General features: G+C 42.0%; 1 long non-coding RNA gene across 1 annotated transcript; it reads left to right on the top strand.

Annotated features, from left to right (window-relative positions):
• The first annotated feature begins 10,789 nt into the window (after nucleotides 1–10,789).
• Nucleotides 10,790–14,825, top strand: LOC114794893 (uncharacterized). The gene is made up of 4 exons (XR_003750394.1): nucleotides 10,790–11,016; nucleotides 11,381–11,857; nucleotides 12,153–12,211; nucleotides 14,609–14,825. It is a non-coding gene; the product is annotated as an uncharacterized LOC114794893 (long non-coding RNA).
• Nucleotides 14,826–23,184: the final 8,359 nt, after the last annotated feature.

Below are 23,184 nucleotides of genomic sequence, written 5' to 3'. Positions count from 1 at the left end.
CAGGATCACTCGTAATGGGATAGACTGCAGCGTACCAGCTGACCGCTGGCACTACCCTTACGTTTGGCCTAATTAATGGGGAAGTAAGTGAGAGGTAAGTTAGGTAATATGTAGTAATTTAGGTTTGTAATAGTTGTTTAGTAAAATGCATTAAGTTAGGTTGTAATAGTTATTAAGTTAGATATAGTAAGATAGGTTGTAATAGTTAGTAAGTAGTATGTAGCAAGTGAGGTAGTTATAGTTATTTAGTTATATGTAGTAAGTTAGCTTATAATAGTTATTAAGTTACCCCCTGGTCTGTCTCTTCAGCACAAAGATGGAAAAGTCGAATCCACCAAGTGCTGTGTGCTTTTCATCTGGGAGGCAACCGCCTTCTCGCCTCACATCGTCCAGCATCATATCAGAGCGAGAAGACATGAAGAGAGAGGCCCAGCGACAGCAAGAAGAGGCGTCCAGGATCTGCAGCGTACTGGCTTACCACTGACACTACCCTTAAATTTGGTGAGAGGTAAGCTAGGTTTGTAATAGTTATTTAGTAATATGTGATATAATTGATATGATGTCTGTGTGTTTACGTGTTCTGTTCTAGTGACACGGTAGTACAGTGCTTGGAGCTGCTGCCTTATAGGAAGAAACTGGGTTCTAGTCCTGGCCCGGGTTCTTTCTGTGTGGAGTTTGCGCACACTGCCCGTGTTCACGTGGGTTTTTCTCCGGGTACTCCGGTTTCCCACACTCAGTACATTCAAAACATTATTTCCAATTTAGGCTTGGAAAACCCAAAATCTTCTTCAATTTCTTCTTCTTCTTCTTCTTATTATTATTATTCCATTTTACAGAGCAACAATGATAACACTTTCAGCATTTCAACCACCACATATTTCAACTATTCACCAGTTTAACCAATTCAACCACATTTAACCTCTTTCTCTTAATTCCTTCTTCTCCGCTCCTCCTTTTTTCTTTCCATCTCTGCTATTCATCCTCCGTAACATGTTTAATTTTTGAACATGCTCCAAACCTCATCTGATTTCATGGGCCAGGCCCAGTTAGCATTTTTTAATTTTAGCATTAACATTACACTCTTTATGTTCTTTCCTCTACTCTTTTTGCAATTTTACCCATTCCACAAAATTAACTTATTCTAAAACAATTCCACTCTTCCCTCTTAATCCTTTTATCCTATCGTTTTTTAAACTTTCACTGCTTTCCAAGCCAAAATTGAGTTATAATTAGTTTAAATTGGCAGCTAAATTTAGTCAATCTACTGGTTGTTCTGTGAACCAGTATGAATTGGCAAACCAAACCAAAAACCCTGGTGGTGTATTGGTAACACATTCACCTTCGTGGTGGAAATACCGGGTTCGAATCCTGGCCTGGGTTGAATAATTGGTTTGCCCTAAACATTGTTGTTTTTCATTTTTATCTGTCTGTTTGTCTGTCTCTTGTCTGTTCTTTATTATATAATGACATCATATTATATGACATAAAATACATTACTGTAAATAATATAATACATGTAATATAAAAATGCTCTTCATGAACAGGAATTTGTGATTTGTCTTTTACAGAGCAATCACTGGATTATATATGAGCTCCCATTGTGACGTACCGGGGCCATGGGGCCGTCACAGCTTTTTATGGAGTCCTGATCCATCCCAGCTGACACCAATGTATCGGGACTCCATAAAACCTGTGAAGCAGCATGCAGACATCATTGCTGCATTAATGTGGACATTGTGTTTGTTTATGTTCCTGGCCTAGTGCCTCACGCCTGTGAGTTAGTTTCCATTTGTATCCTGTTTCCTTTGTTTTGGCTCTCCTGGAAGTGGAACGATCTGCAGGTGAGTTGGCAGAGCGACGAGGAGGCCAATTACAGTGGCGAGGAATCGGTGTGGGCATGGAGGACGCACCCCCCGCCATGTTTGAGATGTCGGGCGAGGACCTCTGCATCCTGCTGTGAAGCCTCCCTGTTGATGCTGCTATGTCACATGACAGGACAGCATCCGGAGGTTCCGGGTCCTTCAGTGCCAGGGAGGACCACCAACTACAGCAGTCCCGGAGCCCTGTGGTTGTCGCTGCCATCAGAGCTGCACCCTTGAGAGGAGGGTAGTATGATGTCCCAGGGCCACGGGTCCATCACAGCAGATGTCCATGCGGCAGATTATGCAGTCCTGATCCATCCGTTTTCATCCGTTGTGCCGTTCTTTATTTTGTGTTACTAAATGACTCCCCTTTCCCAGATGTACCATCTGTGTGCTTCCTTCTCCCATCAGCCCTCAGTCGTGCCACCCATGATCACTTTACTTTTAATGAATTAATATGGTGATTATTTGTCTTAATGAAAATGTTGATTGGGGGGTCAGGTTTGTGACAAATGCAGTTCTACTCTTCCTTCTCCACTTCCTCCTGCTCATAGCAGTCTGCTACACATCAGCAGATCTTTTCTTGGTGTGGTGGGCTACTGCTGCTATATGTCTTGTAAAAAGCTCTTTCAGAGCCACCGTTATGACTTTATTGTCTTCTTTTGGACTTTGATGTTTGGAAGATAAGTTCACTCTAGAGTGTTGGTGGGTTTCCCCTTTTTTCTGTCCTTTATATAGCAGCAGTCACAGTTTCTTCTTTTATTTCATTTGTTTATCATATTTTGTTATGATATAGTGACGTGCTTTCAGCTTTTACAAATATTGTAATTTTTGAATGTTGGCAATAAAAATCATTATAATTTTCTTCTTTGAGTTCTTCAATGTGTTGCATTGTTTTAATGTTTTGCTTACCCTATGACCACAACCTGACTGAGCGTTTGTAAAAGATGAGATAATTTTCTCAAAAATCAACTTCGCTTACTGACTCTTATTTTTATATCACCTCTGCCAGCACTTACTGTACCACTTACACACGACCTGTTATACAGCAGTACCCAACAGAAAGTGTTCAGGAAGGTACTATTTAAAATTGTAAATCACACACATAATGCTGTCTAAAAAGTGAAAGTGTCCATAATCTTCATGTTGATATGTGGACATGTGCTAGAAGAACTGGGTGTTGGTCTCTCCCAACTCTGTAAACTAAGGAATGATCTCCTACAAGCAAAAGTCTGCAGATGGAGAACACGACTGTATTTCTGTCATTGTTGCACAATTTGTTGCACGGTTGAGATAAATCAATATTTGATCAGCATTTGTTCAAATGCATAAACAAAATTGCTTGCATCTTAGATAAACCATGGTTATATGGATATTTTATATATTATTGTCTTGACACAGTGCTACTTCTCTTTAAACAGAAGTTATTCAAAGAAAATATGCAATTATGTTCCCTTATGTAACATAAAGCAGGACTGTATTTTTTAATATGACACCCTACAGACACAACGATGTGGTCACAAACGAATGATGAGCTTAAGACCAGCAAGTATATTAATCTGTATATTAATCTTTGATGTAGGAAAAACAAGAAGCTTGTTAATAAGGAGTGGTTGAACATTTTCACAGTTTTGGATACTTTGGGTTTTCTTTTCTCTTTTTATTGTACCATACAATTCAGAATTTGGTGCTTCTGTGGCCAACTGTGCTTAAAATGTTTTATGGGGTGGTCTGAACACAGTTTGTACATTTATACCACCTAAACGTAGAATAAAAGTGCTGTATTATGCAGGGTAAAGAGACTTTTTCAGTACTTTTTCCACAATTGATCATTCTTATATAATGATAAATGCAATCATATACTTTAGCATATTAACAAAAGACGTTTTGTAGAATTGTATGCTCTATGATTTCTTATGAACATTGGAACAATTCTGTCCCACCCCAAATATATGAGTGTGATCATCTATTAATTCAATGTGTTAATTCAGGCTCAGCGCACAGCCAAAACAGAATTGAAAATGCTCTATGTGAATATATAGAAAGAAGGTCTGAATGTGTGTACATCTCATCTGTACTTACAGCTTAGCATGTCTCTGTATACAGAACCCTCCACTGTATTTTGCACTCATTGTTAAATTGAAATGATCATAAAATTTAAACAAATCCCCCATGAAAAATAAATGCTTATTTGACAAAATTTTTGGCAGCACATTACAAAATCTCTTTAGATCATCCAGAGATTGTCCTAGTATTGCTGTAATTAATTGTGGTAACTAATATAGAAGAGGAATTGAACTATAAGAATGTAAAAAAAATCTGAGGTAAACATATTGGTGATTGACCGCTGTCACAAACCCCACTTCTTCATTGAAGTGAAGAGGATGACTGGAGGTTACAGTGTTGCTGGGACCCGTAATCAGAAGTTTGCGGTTTGAATGTTTTATTATATCTTTCCTTGGTACAACACTGAAGATGTGATGCTGTAAATGTAAAGTATACAGTTGCTCTGCACTCAAAATAACTAACACACAGACTATAATGTCCAAACTGCTTGCAACAAAAGTGAGTACGCCCCTAGGTGAAAATGTACAAGTTGTGCCCAATGAGCCATTATCCCTTCTCGGCAGGGCCTGTTCTAGATAGGCATACATGAGGGGGCAGACAGAAATGACAGACGCCATGACAGGCGCCCGGGGAGCAGTGTGTGGGGACAGTGCTTTGCTCAGTGGCGATCAGGGAGCTCTGGATAACTTTTAGTCATGTGACTGGATTGCACTTTTTTTCAGGCGTCAAGTACAACGATGAACATCCTGAGAGATAAAAATGAATGAATTATTTTAACATGGGGTGGTAGTAGCCTAGTAGGAAACACACCCAGCTGTGAACCAGAGGACCACAAAAATCACAGGTTCAAACCCCACTTACTACCATTGTGTCCCTGAACAAGACACTTAACCCTGAGTGTCTCCAGGGGGACTGTCCCTGTAACTACTGATTGTAATTTGCTCTGGATAAGAGCATCTTATAAATGCTGGAATTGTAAATGAATTCAATCCAATGAACTTGAAACGACAGCCACATGCTATTTTCTGCGCGGTTGGTGGTGCCAGAATCACTGGTTTCGGGGACAATGACATCTGTCCGCCAGTCTAGTTATCCACACCATTCTTTCGGTCCATTGGAGCAGCAGTCCCGAGGTAAGATTAGGATGGGTGCGTCGTCCCCTCCTCCCACCCCGACCTAATGGATGTTCTTTAGACTCAGACACCCGAGACACTGGAAACGATTCAGATGATTCTGATCGGAGAGTCTGAGATTTAAGGTGTGGCGCCAGAGGACATGCTAATAGACCTCTGGGCCTGGCACAGGAAGAGCCTGCTGTGAGGCGGGAAGTGATGTCATGTATTTTAAAAGAACCAACACAGTTATTAGGGTTGAAACTGCAGAATTTATGACAATATCAGTACACACAATGTGAGCAGCTTGTGTGTGTGTGTGTGTGTGTGTGTGTGTGTGTGCGTGAGTGTGTCATGTCCTGCAGTCTATGAACTCACCTTTTGACATCCCATCTCAGTCTTTTCATCCAAGTCTTTCTACAGTACAGTAAATAAGCTCAGGCTGAATCTGCGGTAAGAGAAATAGGTTCCTGGTACCTGTGACCCAGCTGACCCACATACTTAACCCACCACTGACCCAGGGGACTCACCTGTAATTAGTCAATGTGGATGAGGGGACATACATAAATTCAGTACAAATGTCACCAAACTAATCATTAGCAAGCAATCAGCCATTTTTGGTGCTATTTATGGTGTAGGTTATTTTTATTTATGGTATAAGCTACTGATGATGCTGTACAGGTATATGAAAATGAATGCAAAAACCACCCACACATACATCAAATTAACATTCTGCAGCTATGTATACCTAGAAGAGGAAATAAAACCAAAAAGATGGTTTTTAAAAGTACAATCATCTTCAAATTGCAATAGGTATATGATTAGCTCACCATTCTGCACAGTCTGGGCTTGGGACTCCTTGCCTGTCCTCGCAAAGAAAGCAGAACCCATGGAAGGGGCATTTCCTGCAGCTGAAACGAGAACCAGACCAAAATGTAACAGCCAAGAAAAACAAAGAAAACGTTACAGACATTTACATGCAACAGTGTTGATCAGATAAACACAGTGACAAAATACTGAAATATTTTGGAAAAAGAATATTAAACGCATTGGCATCGGTAGGAAAGGGGGCATTACAAACGAGAGCACCGATCTCTGCTGGGGAAAAAAGACCTCTGCATCTCAACCTGTTCCCGTGACACATCGCAACCAGGCAAATAGTTTTAGTTGAAAAAAAATTAAACAAAAGAGTGCCCTTTTTATGTGTGTATACTAGGAATATAAATAATACATCACAACCATGCATCAGATTAAACACTAAACGGGACTTTTGCCCCATCGCCAGCCCACTAGGGGTTTGATTCTCGCTCTTGTTGCGTTGATGTTTTGTGGGGCAGTGGTGGCCTAGCATATACAGAAATGGACTCATAATCAGAAGGTTGCAGGTTCAAATCCCTGAAACACCAAGGTGCCACTGAGCAAAGCCCCATCCCCACAGACTGCTCCCCGGGCACCTGTCATGGCTGCTGGGTTGTATGCACCATGTGCTGTGCTGTGTTTCACAATGACGATCATAATCGGAAAGTAGTACTTATTTGTCTTTTTATTTTTACATTTAGAAGATGAAAAACCTATAATTAGTTTCAATACATCCTAAAGTAAACTTAATAAAATAATTTTGAACCACACTAGTGACCTGACATGGAGGGATAATAAATTGTGGGTTGGGTTAAATTATATTTTCTTCTCGCGCCTGCATTTAGGGAGAATTTAGGGAGATCTCGCCATCTACTCCCAACATGTATCCTCTGAATCAGATATCTAAGAATGAACACAGCATGTTTAGGCATGTGGCCATTAAAAGACACATTGAGTGCAATGAGAATAAGAAAAAATAATGCAAGTTCCACCAGGCCACCACCAGGTTTCCAACGAGCGGGTGTGAGTAAATAATTAAGTAAGTGTGCTCTCACAATCTCCAGCCAAAAACTGGCTCACAGCCAATAGTTTCCCGCTGGAGCTCTACGAAAAAGTGACCTCGGAGACGATGATGTTGTCCTCCAGGGCCGATCCACAGCCCATGCAGACTGGATGTCCCCTGGACTGGTCAACATCAATGTCAGTCCCACCGCAGGTCCTGCAGACCCTCATGATGGCTGCAAGGCCGGAGGGTCAAAGGGGACACCTCTGAAAGGGAAAATGAATCTGGATTAGCCACTGCAAATGCAGATACAATCACACACACCATTATGAATCTGGTAATATCTGTACACCCTAAAACCTCACAGATAAAGCGTCTATTATTAAATATCAGCACCATTGCAGTGGCATTAAATATATGACACCTGTAGTGTCACATGAGTGCGTGTGTGACCTGTAAGTCTCTTTTGCCTTTTCGTGTTCCACTAAGATGTGACATTATGATAATATCAGAGATATGTAAACGGCGGGTTTAATGGCAGAGAAAGCCCCCAGTCCACGAAGATCTTCCAGGCAACATTACCAACCTGTTTACCATAGAATGCTATGAACAGAGATCCATGTATTGATCTCATCTGCTCATCCGGGTGAGCAGCCTTCTTTACTTCAGCATGAGACCACAATAAAATAAATAGGGTTTAAAAGTTTTGTGCCATTGAAAACTCACTTGTTTAGGCTAAAATAGGATGTGTAGAAATACTACCCTGTTTTCACTGTACAATTTGCCTTGGAACTTAACCCATATGCACATCCTTGCCAAGGTGAACAGTTTCTCAAAGCCTTGCAAGATCCCCCTCCCCTTGGGTCTGATGTTATATTAGTAAGGTCATCCTTAATAGTTGTCCAAAAAGTTGAAACCTTATTTATATTACATGGAATTGTACATATTAATAAACCTATGTGCATTACAGCAAAGTTCCCAGGTGAATTCTACAGTGAAAACAGTGTTGTACATTTGCTCTTTTACCCTAAATAAATCAGATTTTAGTGGCTCAAAACTTTGAAACCCTTTTTATATTGCATGGAAATGTCCATGTTCATGATAAATACATTTATTCTTACGAGCCACATCTGTTCAGAAAACGTGGCTCTTATTAAAAGTGCCAATGTGAAACGGCATTATGAGACATAATGGAAACATTCCCAATAAAATCTGAGGTAATATCACTGAAAATAAGCAGTCTCAGAATCCAATACGACCAGCCCAAAGGGATCACGAGTCAAACATTCACTGCCCAACAATGTTCTCATGTGTGTTCCCTCAGAGCTGCTTGGATTTTGGGTCAACACAAAAAAGCCATTTACTGATTGAGAGGTTGTCAGTAACGTTACTTGATGGAAAACAAGAGCTTTGAGATAAAATAAAACAGATACCGTTGTTAGCATCTCCTACCACAAAGAAAAGGGAAATATTGTCTCAGGATGTTCTAAACCAGCTAGATGAAGCCATGTGTAAGGAAGAAGAAAGAAAGTGAAGTGATTGTCATATGTGATATACAGCATCACAGCACACAGTGCACACAAATTTGTCCTCTGCATTTAACCCATCACCTTGAGTGAGCAGTGGGCAGCCATGACAGGCACCCGGGGAACAGTGTGTGGGGACGGTGCTTTGCTCAGTGGCACCTCAGTGGCACCTTGGTGGATCGGGATTCGAACCGTCAACCTGCTGATTGCGTGTCCTCTTCCTCAACCGCTTGGCCACCACTGCCCCAGTGTACGGCACCATGTGAAGGTTTATCTGTGGATTAGTCCACTAACTTGTGTAACGATGTTCAACTGTTAGTCCGTCTGGTATTTCAACACAGACCACAGAATTCTGTGAAGATCTTTTAGGGCTCATCTCACTTCAGACCAGAAGACATCTACATAACTGCAGATGGAGCCCCTGCTATGATAGGGAGAGAGAAAGGAGCTGTAGCGAGACTGAAAGAAGACAATCCTGAATTCACATCTTACCATTGCATCATTCACCAATCTGTCCTCAGTGTCTCCCTGTCAGACGAGCATGCTGAGGTGATGAATACAATGATGCAAATGATCATTTTTCTCAGGGCATCTTCTTCCTACCAGCATCGCATCGAGAATTCCTCAGAGAAGTCGATGCTGATGATTTTTTTCTGCACGATAATGCGAAACAGCTCAGCAAAGGCAGGGTGTTAGCATGCTTGTGGTCCATTAGGAGGGAAGCAGCATCTTTTTTGGTAGAACTAAGAAGTCAGAAGGCAAAAGAGTTTTCTCTCTTTTTACAAAATGAGAAACAGATGGACAATGTGACCTTTTTGGTTGATATCGCTTCACATTTGAATGATCTGAATTTGAGGCTACAAGGAAAGGACAATTCAATTTGTGACCTGATGACATCTGTCTGCTCCTTTCAGAGGAAACGTCTTCATGGAAAACTTGCATAGAGACTTCACGCACTTCCCAGCAGTGCAGGAACAGGTTCAGGGACGACGAGATGCTGTTTCTTTCGTTGGCTTTATTGATAAGCTGATTGTGAACTTCAGCAGCCGTTTTTACAGCTTCAGCTTTGGACAGCAACTCACCACGTTCCTTCAGAATCTATTTCTCATCACTGCTGTCAGAGGGTTCTCAAAGGAAGTCACACAGCACTTTGAATGGGCAAATGGTGGATCCTCTCCAGATGGAATTGCTCGATCTCCAAGAAGATGTGACCCTGAAAGAGCAGTTTGTAAGAACTGACCCTTCCACTTTCTGGCTTCAAATGGTTATTATGACAACTTTCCCTGGTCTGAGCAAAGTAGCCTTGTACATATTGACCATGATTGGCTCCACACGCCACTGCAAGACAGCTTTCTCAACAATGAACATAATTAAAACTAAATATCATTCCAGGCTCTCGATCGAGCACCTCCACATGTGTATGAGAATGGCCCTGACTCCATTCAAGCCCATGTTTAAAATCCTGGCAGGACAAGCTAGAGATCAATTCTCTCACTGAACAAAAAGGCAGGGGAATATAACAGGGGAAGAAAGTGAGCATCTAAAATAGTTTAACTGTTAAAAATTGTTGGTTTATTTTTTATAAAATCTGCTGAGTCAAAATTCTCCCTTTATTTTTTTGAAGTTCAGAACTTTATTTAAAAATGCACAATTTTTATGCACAATTTCCTTTTATTATGAAATGCAGCCCTACTCTTTTTTAGTAAACTATAAAACATGCATATCAGCAGTCATACATGTATGTTCAGTTCTGTGTAATGTGACAATAAATATTGTCAATGTTTTTTAATTGTTCTGAATTAATTTGATTTGACTTTCAGGAATTAATTACATCAAATGTTGATTAAATGAAAAATTAATAGGACACTATTGACACTAAACAGTTATAATCTTTGGGACTTTTGTTTCTAGAAATCTTTTCTAACTGATCCTCTTTAAATTTAGTTGAATACCCCAGATGTAGAGCTTTATTTTCCTGACTTTTTGTCGAGCTGAACTATACAGGCGAAATCCGTGTGTTGCAGCATGTAACGATTCAAATAATGCGTAGGGCGCTCAGCAACGTGCGCACGGCATTTTGGGATCTGTAGTTTGTGTGCAATCAGCGCTTCATATCGCCGAGTTATATTAATAGATCTATACAAAGTAATCTCGCGGGATGTGACCCGCGGGCCGCGAGTTTGACACGTGTACCTTAAGGGCTCATTTTAAAGTGCGCCTAATGAAATGTTTTTATTAGGCTATTTGTAAAAAAGGATGAGAATGTGGGAGTTCGTGCGTCACAGCTTTTACAAAGTTTACGGGCAGGATTTCTCTCTCCTAACGGGGCGCGTCTTTTTGGCGCTTTACGGCAGAGTCGTGAAAACTCGGCAGATTCTGGCACTGACTGCGGCGGAGACGTGAGGATGATGGCGATGGTGTCCGTGGCGTTCTAGACAGTTTTAACTCAGCAAATAAAAAAAACGACACTACAAGCAGTGCGGCGCCTGGCGAAACCAGACAGGAGAGAAACAAAGAGCCAGAAAGGAAAGGAGGCGAGTTCCATCTACGCCAAGCTGCGAGTCATCACCCCAACTTTGTACCTCTGAGTGAGTGATGTTGTCCCCTTCATTAATATTTCTTTATTCTTTATAGGTAGAATTTGGGGAGTTATTGCACGTTGAATGCTGTTACACAGTAAAGATGCATACAAATATACAAAAAAAGGTTTTATGTGAATTACACAGTTTAAAATAACTTCTAAAGTGGAGTTTGAGACCACTGCTCTATGGTAATGCAGCTTTGAGTTATTTAATTTGGAATGTTAACTAGTTTAGTAAATCAGTATGTTAGTTCTGTTGGTATTACATGAACTATAGAATGTTGTTAGTTGTAGTAACTGTTTATTATCTGCGTCTAGAACCATTCTGAATGTAAATTCAGGGGGTTACAGATGGTCCCGTTTCCTTCCAGGCAACCACCAGGCTTTGGAAAGGCATCGGATTTCTAACAAGGAAATTGGGAGATGCTTCCATCCTCGCTGCCTGATGAGTTTATTTTAATCTGCCAGGATTTATGAACTGAACAATAACTTGGAGTGCCAGAACACACACACACACTCATTTCCCATTTTAGGTTTTAATCTGTTAAACTAGTTATATTTTAACACCCTTGTAATTATCACATTAGTTTCCATCCCGAAAATGAGATGAACATGTACTGAGACAGAGACGTGAGACTGTGGGGAGAATATTTCAGTGTCAGATTACACTGCCGGCTTTTAACTGTGGAAAAGAAAAATGAAAATGAGATGCTTTGCTGCATAGATGCAGATGGAGTTCACCTTCATCTTCAGTGGGGTTTAATGTAGTATTCATGTGAATAAAATGAGCTTTAATTCCACCCCCCGTGGAGTGGGCCAGGGTCCACCGCGGACGACACAACATACAGGTAAAAGTGTTCTGTTTTTTTACACTACAGTTCAAACTTTGTGGATCATTCAGTATTTTACTTGTTTTTCGATTAAAAGTATAGAAAAATTACTGGGAAGATAATAAATAGTTATGGACAAACATTGAAATAATGATGTATTCAAACCCACATCTGTTGTGTCATAACTATCTTATGTACTAAGATTATTGAAAGGGTTTTATAATAATCAGTGATTTTTGGGTCTTTGTCACAGCATGCACATCAGACATGCACTCAATGAAATGTGTCCTCTGCATTAACCCCTCCTCTGTAGGTGATGAGGAAGCGGTCCCAAAATCAGAGAGTTGCCGGTTCGAATCCCGAATCGCCAAGGTACCACTGAAGTGACACTGAGCAAAGCACCGTCCCCACACACTGCTCCCCGGGCGCCTGCCATGGCTGCCCACTGCCGCAGTAGGACGAGTGTCAGTCTCTTGTCAGCAGCCATCAGTGCCATGGAGCTATCTGCCTGCTCTTCCTCCTCCCAGGAAACACCTCGCTTCACCTTTTCATGTCCAGATAGCCATTAGTATTCTGCCTGTTTCAGATGCAACTCTGCTACACTCTGTACAGACCCAGCGTATGTTAACCCAGTACAGCAGCAACAGCTACTGCAGCCACGTATTTCTGTCATAATGTCCATGTTATAGCGTGTCATCCAATCCCATCCATGACCACCAGGTGGAGTTCTAACTAGAAGCACAGTAATGCAGGTTCCCACTCAGGCCTGTAATCAGGTACCTGATATTTTATGTTCCCAGCATGTAGATCTTCCTTCGGTTAGTTCCCAGTCACCCCAAGAACATACTGACGATGTATAGAAGCCCCTTCATTTCCTAATTTCGTTCATGATGATCCTTTAGAGTTTGCTATGTTGAAAATGGCTCTGCATAACTTCATCATGAATCTGAGAATAGCCCACTTCCATACAAACATGCTCTGACAGCCCTTCAGCAAAGATATGGGCAGCCCCACCACTTAGTATTGAGAGAAATAAGCACAATTCTTAATTGACCTCTGGTGCGCTCTGGTGACTCCAAACACTTCAGGGACTTTGCAGTACGGAGTCGGGTCTTAGTAGGCCTGCTCCAGTCTCTGGACACTAATCAGGTAGCTGCAGAGTCAGGCAGTTCTTCACATGTACAGCAGCTCCTGGCCAAGCTCTCTTCAGACCTCATGGCAACCTTTGCCAGACATGCCCGCACAGCGAAGCCGGATACCTCCTACAACCTTGTGGGTTTTGCAGAGTTGCTTGAACAGGAATCTGAGTGCCAGATGGTGGCAGCTCAAGAGAGTCAGAGACTGAAACGAGAGCTGAATTTCACTGGGTGGAGACCAGCCGGTGTGAGAAGTGTGATTTAATTAGCTCGGAACCACGTCAAAATATGGCAGTGACTTTGCTGAGGGGCTGAATGCAACATCTAGTGTATATATCTACGAGGTGTGTCTATGGTAAAGAGTTTTGCGCACCAAAGGAACAGAAAATATGTCACATGACATTTCGGTCATGGAAAATGAGAGAGAGAACACTTAAATGCAGATTATACACAATACTAACAGTCTGTATAATGTTTCTCTTTCCTTACGATTTTTCTTGCCATTATAAGTGATCTCAAACTCTGAACCGTGCTGTGACCAGACCCTCAGTAACGTTTGAAGGCCAGCACTGTATGGACAGTAGATCATTAAATCATCTGCACACGTCAGGTTATTGATTATAGTTCCACCGACTACACATCCATGTACACATTAAAAAGAAGAGATGACAGAACACTTCCTTTACTAACCACATGACAAACATCAAAAAGGACGGACACACAATTACCCCATTTAACATACGTAGACTGATGAGTGAATCAAAAGGATAGAATCTTAATTAAGGAGTTGGGGACCCCACTGTATTGTAACGTATAAAATAACGTCTCATGAGTCACACAATCAAACTCTTTCCAGAACCTTCGGTACAGAGTCTGAATCCCCAAAAATAAGGATTTTAAAACATAAAATTTTAATTTAAAATATAAAAAAATAACCATTAAGATGACAACAGGAACAATAAGTCTCATAATCCACAGCAAAAAAAAATAGATAAAAAAACAAATGCATGAATTTGGATGTGATCTTTGTAGAAAATCATACAGATTCTGAATGTCCAAAAAATGAATCTACTGCTGACTGTAAATAAAATGCTAAATATCTAAATGCTAGTCATGAATTTGTAATGCTCTTCACGATTCTATCTATTATTAATTTCCATTTAATTTGACCAAATTGTTCCTTCATTTTAATGTATTAGGATTCTTTAAGGCAGGGGTGTCAAAATCGTGTTTCGCATCCCGTGAGATCACTTTAAATATTCGTTATTAAGGCCCAGCGATACAAAGCGCTAATAACACACAAACTTCAGATTCTCAGCGAACTCCGTTTTTCAGCAAAGTGTGTATCTGTAATTTTTACGTCATTAGGGCTTCAAAATTCAGGACTTCAGTGTCACCAGAATTTCTTTGAACTGAAAAAACAACCAATCACTACATCTAATGAGTGTTTAGTTGAACCTGCTAAAAAATCCTACCTGCTTGAGACTTTTTTTAGAAGTGTTCACCAAAAAAATACCAGAAGTGTATCTCTACCCTCAATACAGATTTTTAATATCAAATTTGATGTGTAATATCAAGCTGTTTTTATTCTGGTTGCAATTTTACTGACTCAAACTTTATGTTTCTGAAACAGATATCAGTGATAATGAAGATGACAGTAGAAGTTCCTCTTGGACACCAGGGAACACGTCACTCAGATGGCTCTCTACTACATTCTGCATGGCTATACATCCCTCCACCAGATTGTGAAATTCAAAGTGCCAGGAAGAAAGTATGAACCAGTGGTGGAGATGAGGAGGAAACAAGGCCCACGGCTCCCATTCCAAACCAAGATGTCCACATGACCAATACTTCACACTGGCCAATAATGTAATAATAAAAAAGGGAAGGTGCAGGGTTCCTGGGTTCACAGGAATACCCAAAATTATGTGCAAAAATGCAACGTACACCTTTTATTCCACAGCAGAGAATAACTGTTTTTGAACATGTTGTTTGTTCATTTTTTACTTATTTTATGATACATCAAATTTGAATTTAATCTCATGAAAAACAAAAAAGGCCTGTTATGGTTCGTTCATACTGTCAAGGCTGATCCAGGGGGTGCCTTCACTGACATGGGGCTGGAGCTGGAAGCAGACTGTGGGGTGAATATACATGTGGGCAGAGCTTCATGGAAACAGGGCAGGGGCAGAGGTGATCTGGAACAACTTCTGTTTGCCATGTTGATGCTCATGCAGCAGGGCAGGTATGTGAAAGAGTTCAGTAGCAGGCAGCGCCACGCATCGCCAACAGGTGGGAAGAAGTAGCAAGTGGTGGTCACCGTGGTGATGTGCACGCTGCAGCAAGGAGCCAGGCTGGAGATGGGGTTAAGGAGACTAGTTGTGGGGGTTCCTGTGTGCGTCCCTACCGACAGTGATATGTGCCACAGCTACAAATAGAAAAACAGGCAGAAGATTTTTCTGTTCAGTTATATTTATTTTTCCAGAGGCATTCATCCTCCATTCATATTTAATATTACTCAAGCATTAAATAAACACAAAACAATGTTTATGTCTTATTTCATCACATGAAAAATAGCCCATCATTTCGATATGAGCAATTATGACTGGAATATCACAGGTTAATATTCATAAACCAGCAAGGAGTCACCGCGCTCAGCTCACATTATACGTTCAGGTGATATATTTCCCGAAATATGAGTACATTCTGAGCACAAAACAAAACTTTATCGTCGCCAGTATACTTTAAAAGCACGACTTCCCTCCTATAAAAACGCTGGCGCCATTTTACATTTACAGCATTTATCCCCTGATCCAGAGGAACTTACAACCAGTAGTTACAGGGACAGTCCCAGCGTCACTTAAAATCGCATCATGACACAGCGCCACTAGAGTCACACATTACGGTGTAATGTCACGTAATACAGTGAAACACCCCACTTCTTGTCGCGGGGTTCAGCGCGACAAGTGGGCGTGGTTAACGCTATCACTTCAGATGCGCAAACCAGAGAAAACAGCGGCTTTCAGACCGCACCATAATTCAGGAATAGGTGAGGAGGGGGATTAAAAAAGGGTTAAACACTTAGAGGGGCAGGAGCAGGTAAAATAGTTCCATCGGTGAGCTCACCTGTAAAGGCCGAAGTGATTGAGGTGGCCTCACATTTTCCTGATCAAAATAAATGTCATTATGAAGGAAACAATGCGTGCACGAGTCGAAATAGCTTCTACCCTGTCTAGCAATTACTGGGCGACTGAGTTGTTCTAAAAACTGGACTTTACAACAAGTTTATTTATTACTGGTTTTAGTATTTAACTGCATGTATTGCTTCTTATTACTACTTTAATGAAGCTTCATCAAATAACCAAATTAAAATTAAATCCTTATTTGCTTTATTTAAAATCGCCGTCGCGTTTCATAAGCGCCTCCGTGTTTAATGTTAGAATCGCGCTGCGCCGCACGTCGCGTCGGACGAGAACGTCGTTGTCATGGAAACGGAGTTTGTTGATTCTCAGAGCTGTAAAGCGACCGAGAGGAGCGACATCGTTTTTGGTGAGTAGGGAGTACAATGTTAAAATGTTATTTTTGCGTGGACCGGCTGGTTTGTGACCTCTAACCCTTCAGTGCGGGACCGGCGCCATGTTTTACTAATTAAAATAGTCCCCGTTTATCCAGCCGACATCGGTTTAGCTGCTCTTTCCAGAGCAAATAGGTTTATACTCGCAGCAATAGACTCTCAGACAACTATTCATACAGATATCCTCGTTTATTTATGTATTTCTGCTAATTCGCGGTTAATTTGCATATTTGGCAGCTTCACCTTCACAATTTTGAAAAACGGGGAGAAGCTACTTGGTGTAGTGAGCGAGTAGTACATGAAATAAAACCATTTCGTAGTCTGGTTGTGTGGCTGTCGTTTGCTGTGTTTGCCTGTGTACTTTTACTGCTCAGGAAGGTGAATTCAGGGTTTCTAGATGTAATCTCACTACAAATCACGTGGTGACTAAAGAACTTAAAAAAGCGACGTGCTCCGGTCAGTGACGTCATCGTGTTTGTGTTTTAATTTAAACAGAGATAGAAGCTGATCAAAGTTAGCAGATTACGATATTCATCCGGATGGAGACCATGACAGAGCAGCGAGGAGGACCAGGACATCCAGGAATCGACAGCAGCAGGAAGACGACAGTCGGCCCAGACCCAGTTCAGCGGTGCGCGGCTGCGTATCTACTGGGTGCTCGGGCCTGGACTAAACCAACTGAGGGTAAAACTTCGCATGTTTTTTGTGTTTTCTTGATTAATGATAAAAACCACTGATCCCTTTCAGTTGAGTTTTGTGAAAGTGAGGTGATTGTGAAGATTTCAGAATCAGCACAGTTTTAAAGTAAACAAGCAAATAATTCAAGTAAATCTTGTTAACTAAGTCTTACATGTTACTATTGTAGATTTTACACTCGTGGTAAATCTTGTTATTGTCTCTGTTGAAGGTTTGGCTATTTTGATTGAGCCAATGCCCCTACCAGCAAAAAGGGCGAAGAAGGTGCAGCAATACCCTGCAGCCAGGAAGCCCCAGCGATACCCCAAGGCCGGGACGTCACAGGTCAACACGTTGACCAAGCTGCCCCTGAGGCGTACTGTAGCCAAGCCGCCTCTCCCCTACACTGCAGCCAAGAGGACCAGACCAGACAGCTTGTCCAGGAGGAACCAGACAAGCTGTCCTTACAGAAGACCCCAGCCTGGAACATCCACCATGCTGCCTCTGCCTGTCACCGCTGTGACCAGTTCACCAGAGGCAGGCATGAAGGCCACCGGGATGCAGCCAGACCCGACCACCACCTGGACCCAGCTGCCCCGGGACAAGCTGGTCCGTCTCTTCAGTGCTCAGATGGAAAAGCCGAATCCACCTGTGTGCTTTCCATCTGGGAGGAAACCGCCTTCTCGCCTCATGTCGACCAGCACGATATCAGAGCGAGAAGACATGAAGAGAGAAGCTCAGCAGCAGCTAGAAGAGGCGGCCAGGATCACGAGGGAGCAGCGAGGAGGACCGGGACATCCAGGAACCAACAGCAGCAAGAGGACAGCGGTCGGCCCAGACCCAGTTCAGCGTCCTGCTGCTGCGTATCTACTGGGCGCTCGGACCTGGACGAATCCGACTGAGGGTAAAACTTCACATGTTTTTGTGGTGTTTTAATTAATGATTTTTTTTTTAAATATTGTGATAAACAGTTATATTCTAGTGAGAGTATTCTATACTCTGCTGAGGACCATTTGGAGATTTTTGTCACCACTGTCAAATTTTGGAGATTTTTGCCACCACCACCAAATCTGACAGTGGTGACGACTGACACTGGGGACAAAAACCTAGTCTTTCACATGATATGCATAAGTTTTTCACATTATAAATATAGTTTGCCTTCTTTTGCTACTTCAGACCTCTTCTTTATCAGTATACATTAATGTCATTATCTAATCTAATATATATTTTTTAAAAACAGACAGTGTTGACATGTTATGGTTGTGAAAGTAGCTGTGTCCAAAATTATGTGTCCAAAGTTTAAGAGAAAAAGCGACCTTACAGGAACCCTGCACTAGAGCTGAATGTTTGAAAATGGGTCCTCAGGAATGTAGTTGACTTTGTAGTTGCCTGATTTTATTGCTTTTTATAAATATCTGACGGTGGTGACGATAATGTGGGTTTGAGAAGATTGTTATCTCCTATCGAAGGCCAATTGATTTTGTCAGCAGTGGCCAGCATATAATAATTTAAATTAATAATTTTTTTTAGTACACCTAGAAAAGAAGCCTCACAAATGTGCAAAAAACACCCTGATTATTTTTATTCATGAAAATGTTTTTAATTTCTAACATAATGGCCACTTTTCTTAGTAGGACATGTTTTTGCTAAAGTTTCAAGAATCAGTGTTTTCCATCCCAACATGCATTATAATTAATGTAAAGATTTCAGAATCATCTCAGATTTAAAGTAAACGACAATTTTAACAAGCGCATAATTCCCAGTTATCTTGTTAAGTCTTACACGTTACTGTTGTAGATTTTACACTCGTGGTAAATCTTGTCTCTGTTGAAGGTTTGGCTATTTTGATTGAGCCAATGCCCCAACCATCAAAAAGGGCGAAGAAGTTGGAGCGACACCCTGCAGCCAGGAAGCCCCAGCGACACCCCAAGGCCGGGATGATGAAGCTGCCCCTGACAGGCACCACAGCCAAGCCGCCTCTCCCCTACACTGCAGCCAGGAGGACCAGTCCAGGCACCTTGTCAGGCAGAGACAAGACGAGCTGTCCTTACAGAAGACCCCAGCCTGGAACATCCACCATGCTGCCTCTGCCTGTCACCGCTGTGACCAGTTCACCAGAGGCAGGCATGAAGGCCACCGGGATGCAGCCAGACCCGACCACCACCTGGACCCAGCTGCCCCGGGACAAGCTGGTCCGTCTCTTCAGCACACAGATGGAAAAGCCGAATCCACCTGTGTGCTTTCCATCTGGGAGGAAACCGCCTTCTCGCCTCCTGTCGTCCAGCACGATATCAGAGCGAGAAGACAAGAAGAGAGAAGCTCAGCAGCAGCGAGAAGAGGCGGCCAGGATCACTCGTAATGGGATAGACTGCAGCGTACTGGCTGACCGCTGGCACTACCCTTACGTTTGGCCTAATTAATGGGGAAGAAAGTGAGAGGTAAGTTAGGTAATATGTAGTAATTTAGGTTTGTAATAGTTGTTTAGTAAAATGTATTAAGTTAGGTTGTAATAGTTATTAAGTTATATGTAGTAAGTTAGATAATAATAGGTAGTATCTAGTTAGGTAAGTAGTAATAGTTATTAAGTTATATTAAGTAAGATAGGTTGTACTAGTTAGTAAGTAGTATGTAGCAAGTGAGGTAGTTATAGTTATATGTAGTAAGTTATCTTATAATAGTTATTAAGTTACCCCCTGGACTTTCTCTTCAGCACAAAGATGGAAAAGTCGAATCCACCAAGCGCTGTGTGCTTTTCATCTGGGAGGCAACCGCCTTCTCGCCTCACATCGTCCAGCATCATATCAGAGCGAGAAGACATGAAGAGAGAGGCCCAGCGACAGCAAGAAGAGGCGTCCAGGATCTGCAGCAGACTGGCTTACCACTGGCACTACCCTTAAATTTGTCCCAAGTAATGGGTAAGTAAGTGAGAGGTAAGCTAGGTTTGTAATAGTTATTTAGTAATATGTGATATAATTGATATGATGTCTTTTTGTTTACGTGTTCTGTTCTAGTGACACGGTAGTACAGTGCTTGGTGCTGCTGCCTTATAGAAAGAAACTGGGTTCTAGTCCTGGCCCGGGTTCTTTCTGTGTGGAGTTTGCGCACACTGCCCGTGTTCACGTGGGTTTTTCTCCGGGTACTCCGGTTTCCCACACTCAGTACATTCAAAACATTATTTCCAATTTAGGCTTGGAAAACCCAAAATCTTCTTTTTCTATTTCTTCTTCTTCTTATTATTATTATTATTCCATTTTACACAGCAACAATGATAACACTTTCAGCCTTTCAACCACCACACATTTCAACTATTCACCAGTTTAACCAATTCAACCGCATTTAACCTCTTTCTCTTAATTCCTTCTTCTCCACTCCTCCTTTTTTCTTTCCATCTCTGCTATTCATCCTCCGTAACATGTTTAATTTTTGAACATGCTCCTCCCTGATTTCATGTGACGCATTGTGACCAGGCCCAGTTATCATTTTTTAATTTTAGCATGCTAGCATTAGCATTACACTCTTTCTGTTCTTTCCTCTACTCTTTTTGCAATTTTACCCATTCCACAAAATTAACTTATTCTAAAACAATTCCACTCTTCCCTCTTAATCCTTTTATCCTATCGTTTTTTAAACTTTCACTGCTTTCCAAGCCAAAATTGAGTTATAATTAGTTTAAATTGGCAGCTAAATTTAGTCAATCTACTGGTTGTTCTGTGAACCAGTATGAATTGGCAAACCAAACCAAAAACCCTGGTGGTGTATTGGTAACACATTCACCTTCGTGGTGGAAATACCGGGTTCGAATCCTGGCCTGGGTTGAATAATTGGTTTGCCCTAAACATTGTTGTTTTTCATTTTTATCTGTCTGTTTGTCTGTCTCTTGTCTGTTCTTTATTATATAATGACATCATATTATATGACATAAAATACATTACTATAAATAATATAATACATGTAATATAAAAATGCTCTTCATGAACAGGAATTTGTGATTTGTCTTTTACAGAGCAATCACTGGATTATATATGAGCTCCCATTGTGACGTACCGGGGCCATGGGGCCGTCACAGCTTTTTATGGAGTCCTGATCCATCCCAGTTGACACCAATGTATCGGGACTTCATAAAACCTGTGAAGCAGCATGCAGACATCGTTGCTGCATTAATGTGGACATTGTGTTTGTTTATGTTCCTGGCCTAGTGCCTCACGCCTGTGAGTTAGTTTCCATTTGTATCCTGTTTCCTTTGTTTTGGCTCTCCTGGAAGTGGCACAATCTGCAGTTGAGTTGGCAGAGCGACGAGGAGGCCAATGATAGTGGCGAGGAATCGGTGTGGGCATGGAGGACGCACCCCCCACCATGTTCGAGATGTCGGGCGAGGACCTCTGCGTCCTGCTGTGAAGCCTCCCTGTTGATGCGGATGACACAGACAGCAACGAGAGTGAGAACAACGCAAGCTGGTGTCTGGACAGTGTAGGGTCTGTACCTCCCACAGTGCCCTTCCTGAATTGTCACCAGTGTGGTGTGGGCCCACATGACTTCCTGGTGCATGAAGATGGTGAGAGCGAGGAGGAGTTTTGCGATCCGGTGGAGTGCTGGACAAAGCATGCGATGGATTGCTGCCAGCCAGATGCTGTGATGTCGGTCCTGCTTTGAGGTAACCCCGCCTCTCCTGCGTTAATCGTAAACTCATTCTCCTTCTGCACTGATGTCCCCCCGCAGGCAACAGCACTGTATCAGCACTCCAGCCCACAGCAGAGAACATCACCCCCTCCTCCTCCCTGCTCACGCCTACCACCACCACTCGAGAGGAGTCCACAGGGGTCGCCTACTACCACCATTGCACGCCCACCATCGTCAGTAGCGCAGCATCCTGCCCTCTGCCTGGTCACTGCAGTCGTGCCATGCCATCTTCAGCATCCTATGACTGCTCCCTGTACTTCAACCACTCTAAGCGGGCTGGTAGAGCTTTTTCTGGGTGTCCACCACAGCCTGCAGTGTCTGATCAGCCAGTACCCTGCAGGAGAACACAGACACACCAGACATATGTCAGGTGTCCCGTGGAGCAGGAGCCACTGCTATGTCACATGACAGGACAGCATCCGGAGGTTCCGGGTCCTTCAGTGCCAGGGAGGACCACCAACTACAGCAGTGCCGGAGCCCTGTGGTTGTCGCTGCCATCAGAGCTGCACCCTTGAGTGGAGGGTAGTATGATGTCCCGGGGCCACGGGTCCGTCACAGCAGATGCCCATGCGGCAGATTATGCAGTCCTGATCCATCCGTTTCCATCCGTTGTGCCGTTTTTTTTTTGTGATACTAAATGACTCCCCTTTCCCAGATGTACCATCTGTGTGCTTCCTTCTCCCATCAGCCCTCAGTCGTGCCACCCATGATCACTTTACTTTTAATGAATTAATATGGTGATTATTTGACCTAATGAAAATGTTGATTGGGGGGTCAGGTTTGTGACAAATGCAGTTCTACTCTTCCTTCTCCACTTCCTCCTGCTCATAGCAGTCTGCTACACATCAGCAGATCTTTTCTTGGTGTGGTGGGCTACTGCTGCTATATGTCTTGTAAAAAGCTGTTTCAGAGCCACCGTTATGACTTTATTGTCTTCTTTTGGACTTTGATGTTTGGAAGATAAGTTAACTCTAGAGTGTTGGTGGGTTTCCCCTTTTTTCTGTCCTTTATATAGCAGCAGTCACAGTTTCTTCTTTTATTTCATTTGTTTATCATATTTTGTTATGATATAGTGACGTGCTTTCAGCTTTTACAAATATTTAAATTTTTGAATGTTGGCAATAAAAATCATTATAATTTTCTTCTTTGAGTTCTTCATTGTGTTGCATTGTTTTAATGTATTGCTTACCCTATGACCACAACCTGACTGAGCGTTTGTAAAAGATAAGATAATTTTTTCAAAAATCAACTTCGCTTACTGACTCTTATTCTTATATCACCTC

Source organism: Denticeps clupeoides, chromosome 1, assembly GCF_900700375.1.
Source record: "Denticeps clupeoides chromosome 1, fDenClu1.1, whole genome shotgun sequence".
NCBI classification, from domain to species: domain Eukaryota; kingdom Metazoa; phylum Chordata; class Actinopteri; order Clupeiformes; family Denticipitidae; genus Denticeps; species Denticeps clupeoides.
The sequence above is the reverse complement of the archived record's forward strand: the minus strand, read 5'-3'. Positions and strand labels throughout refer to the sequence as shown.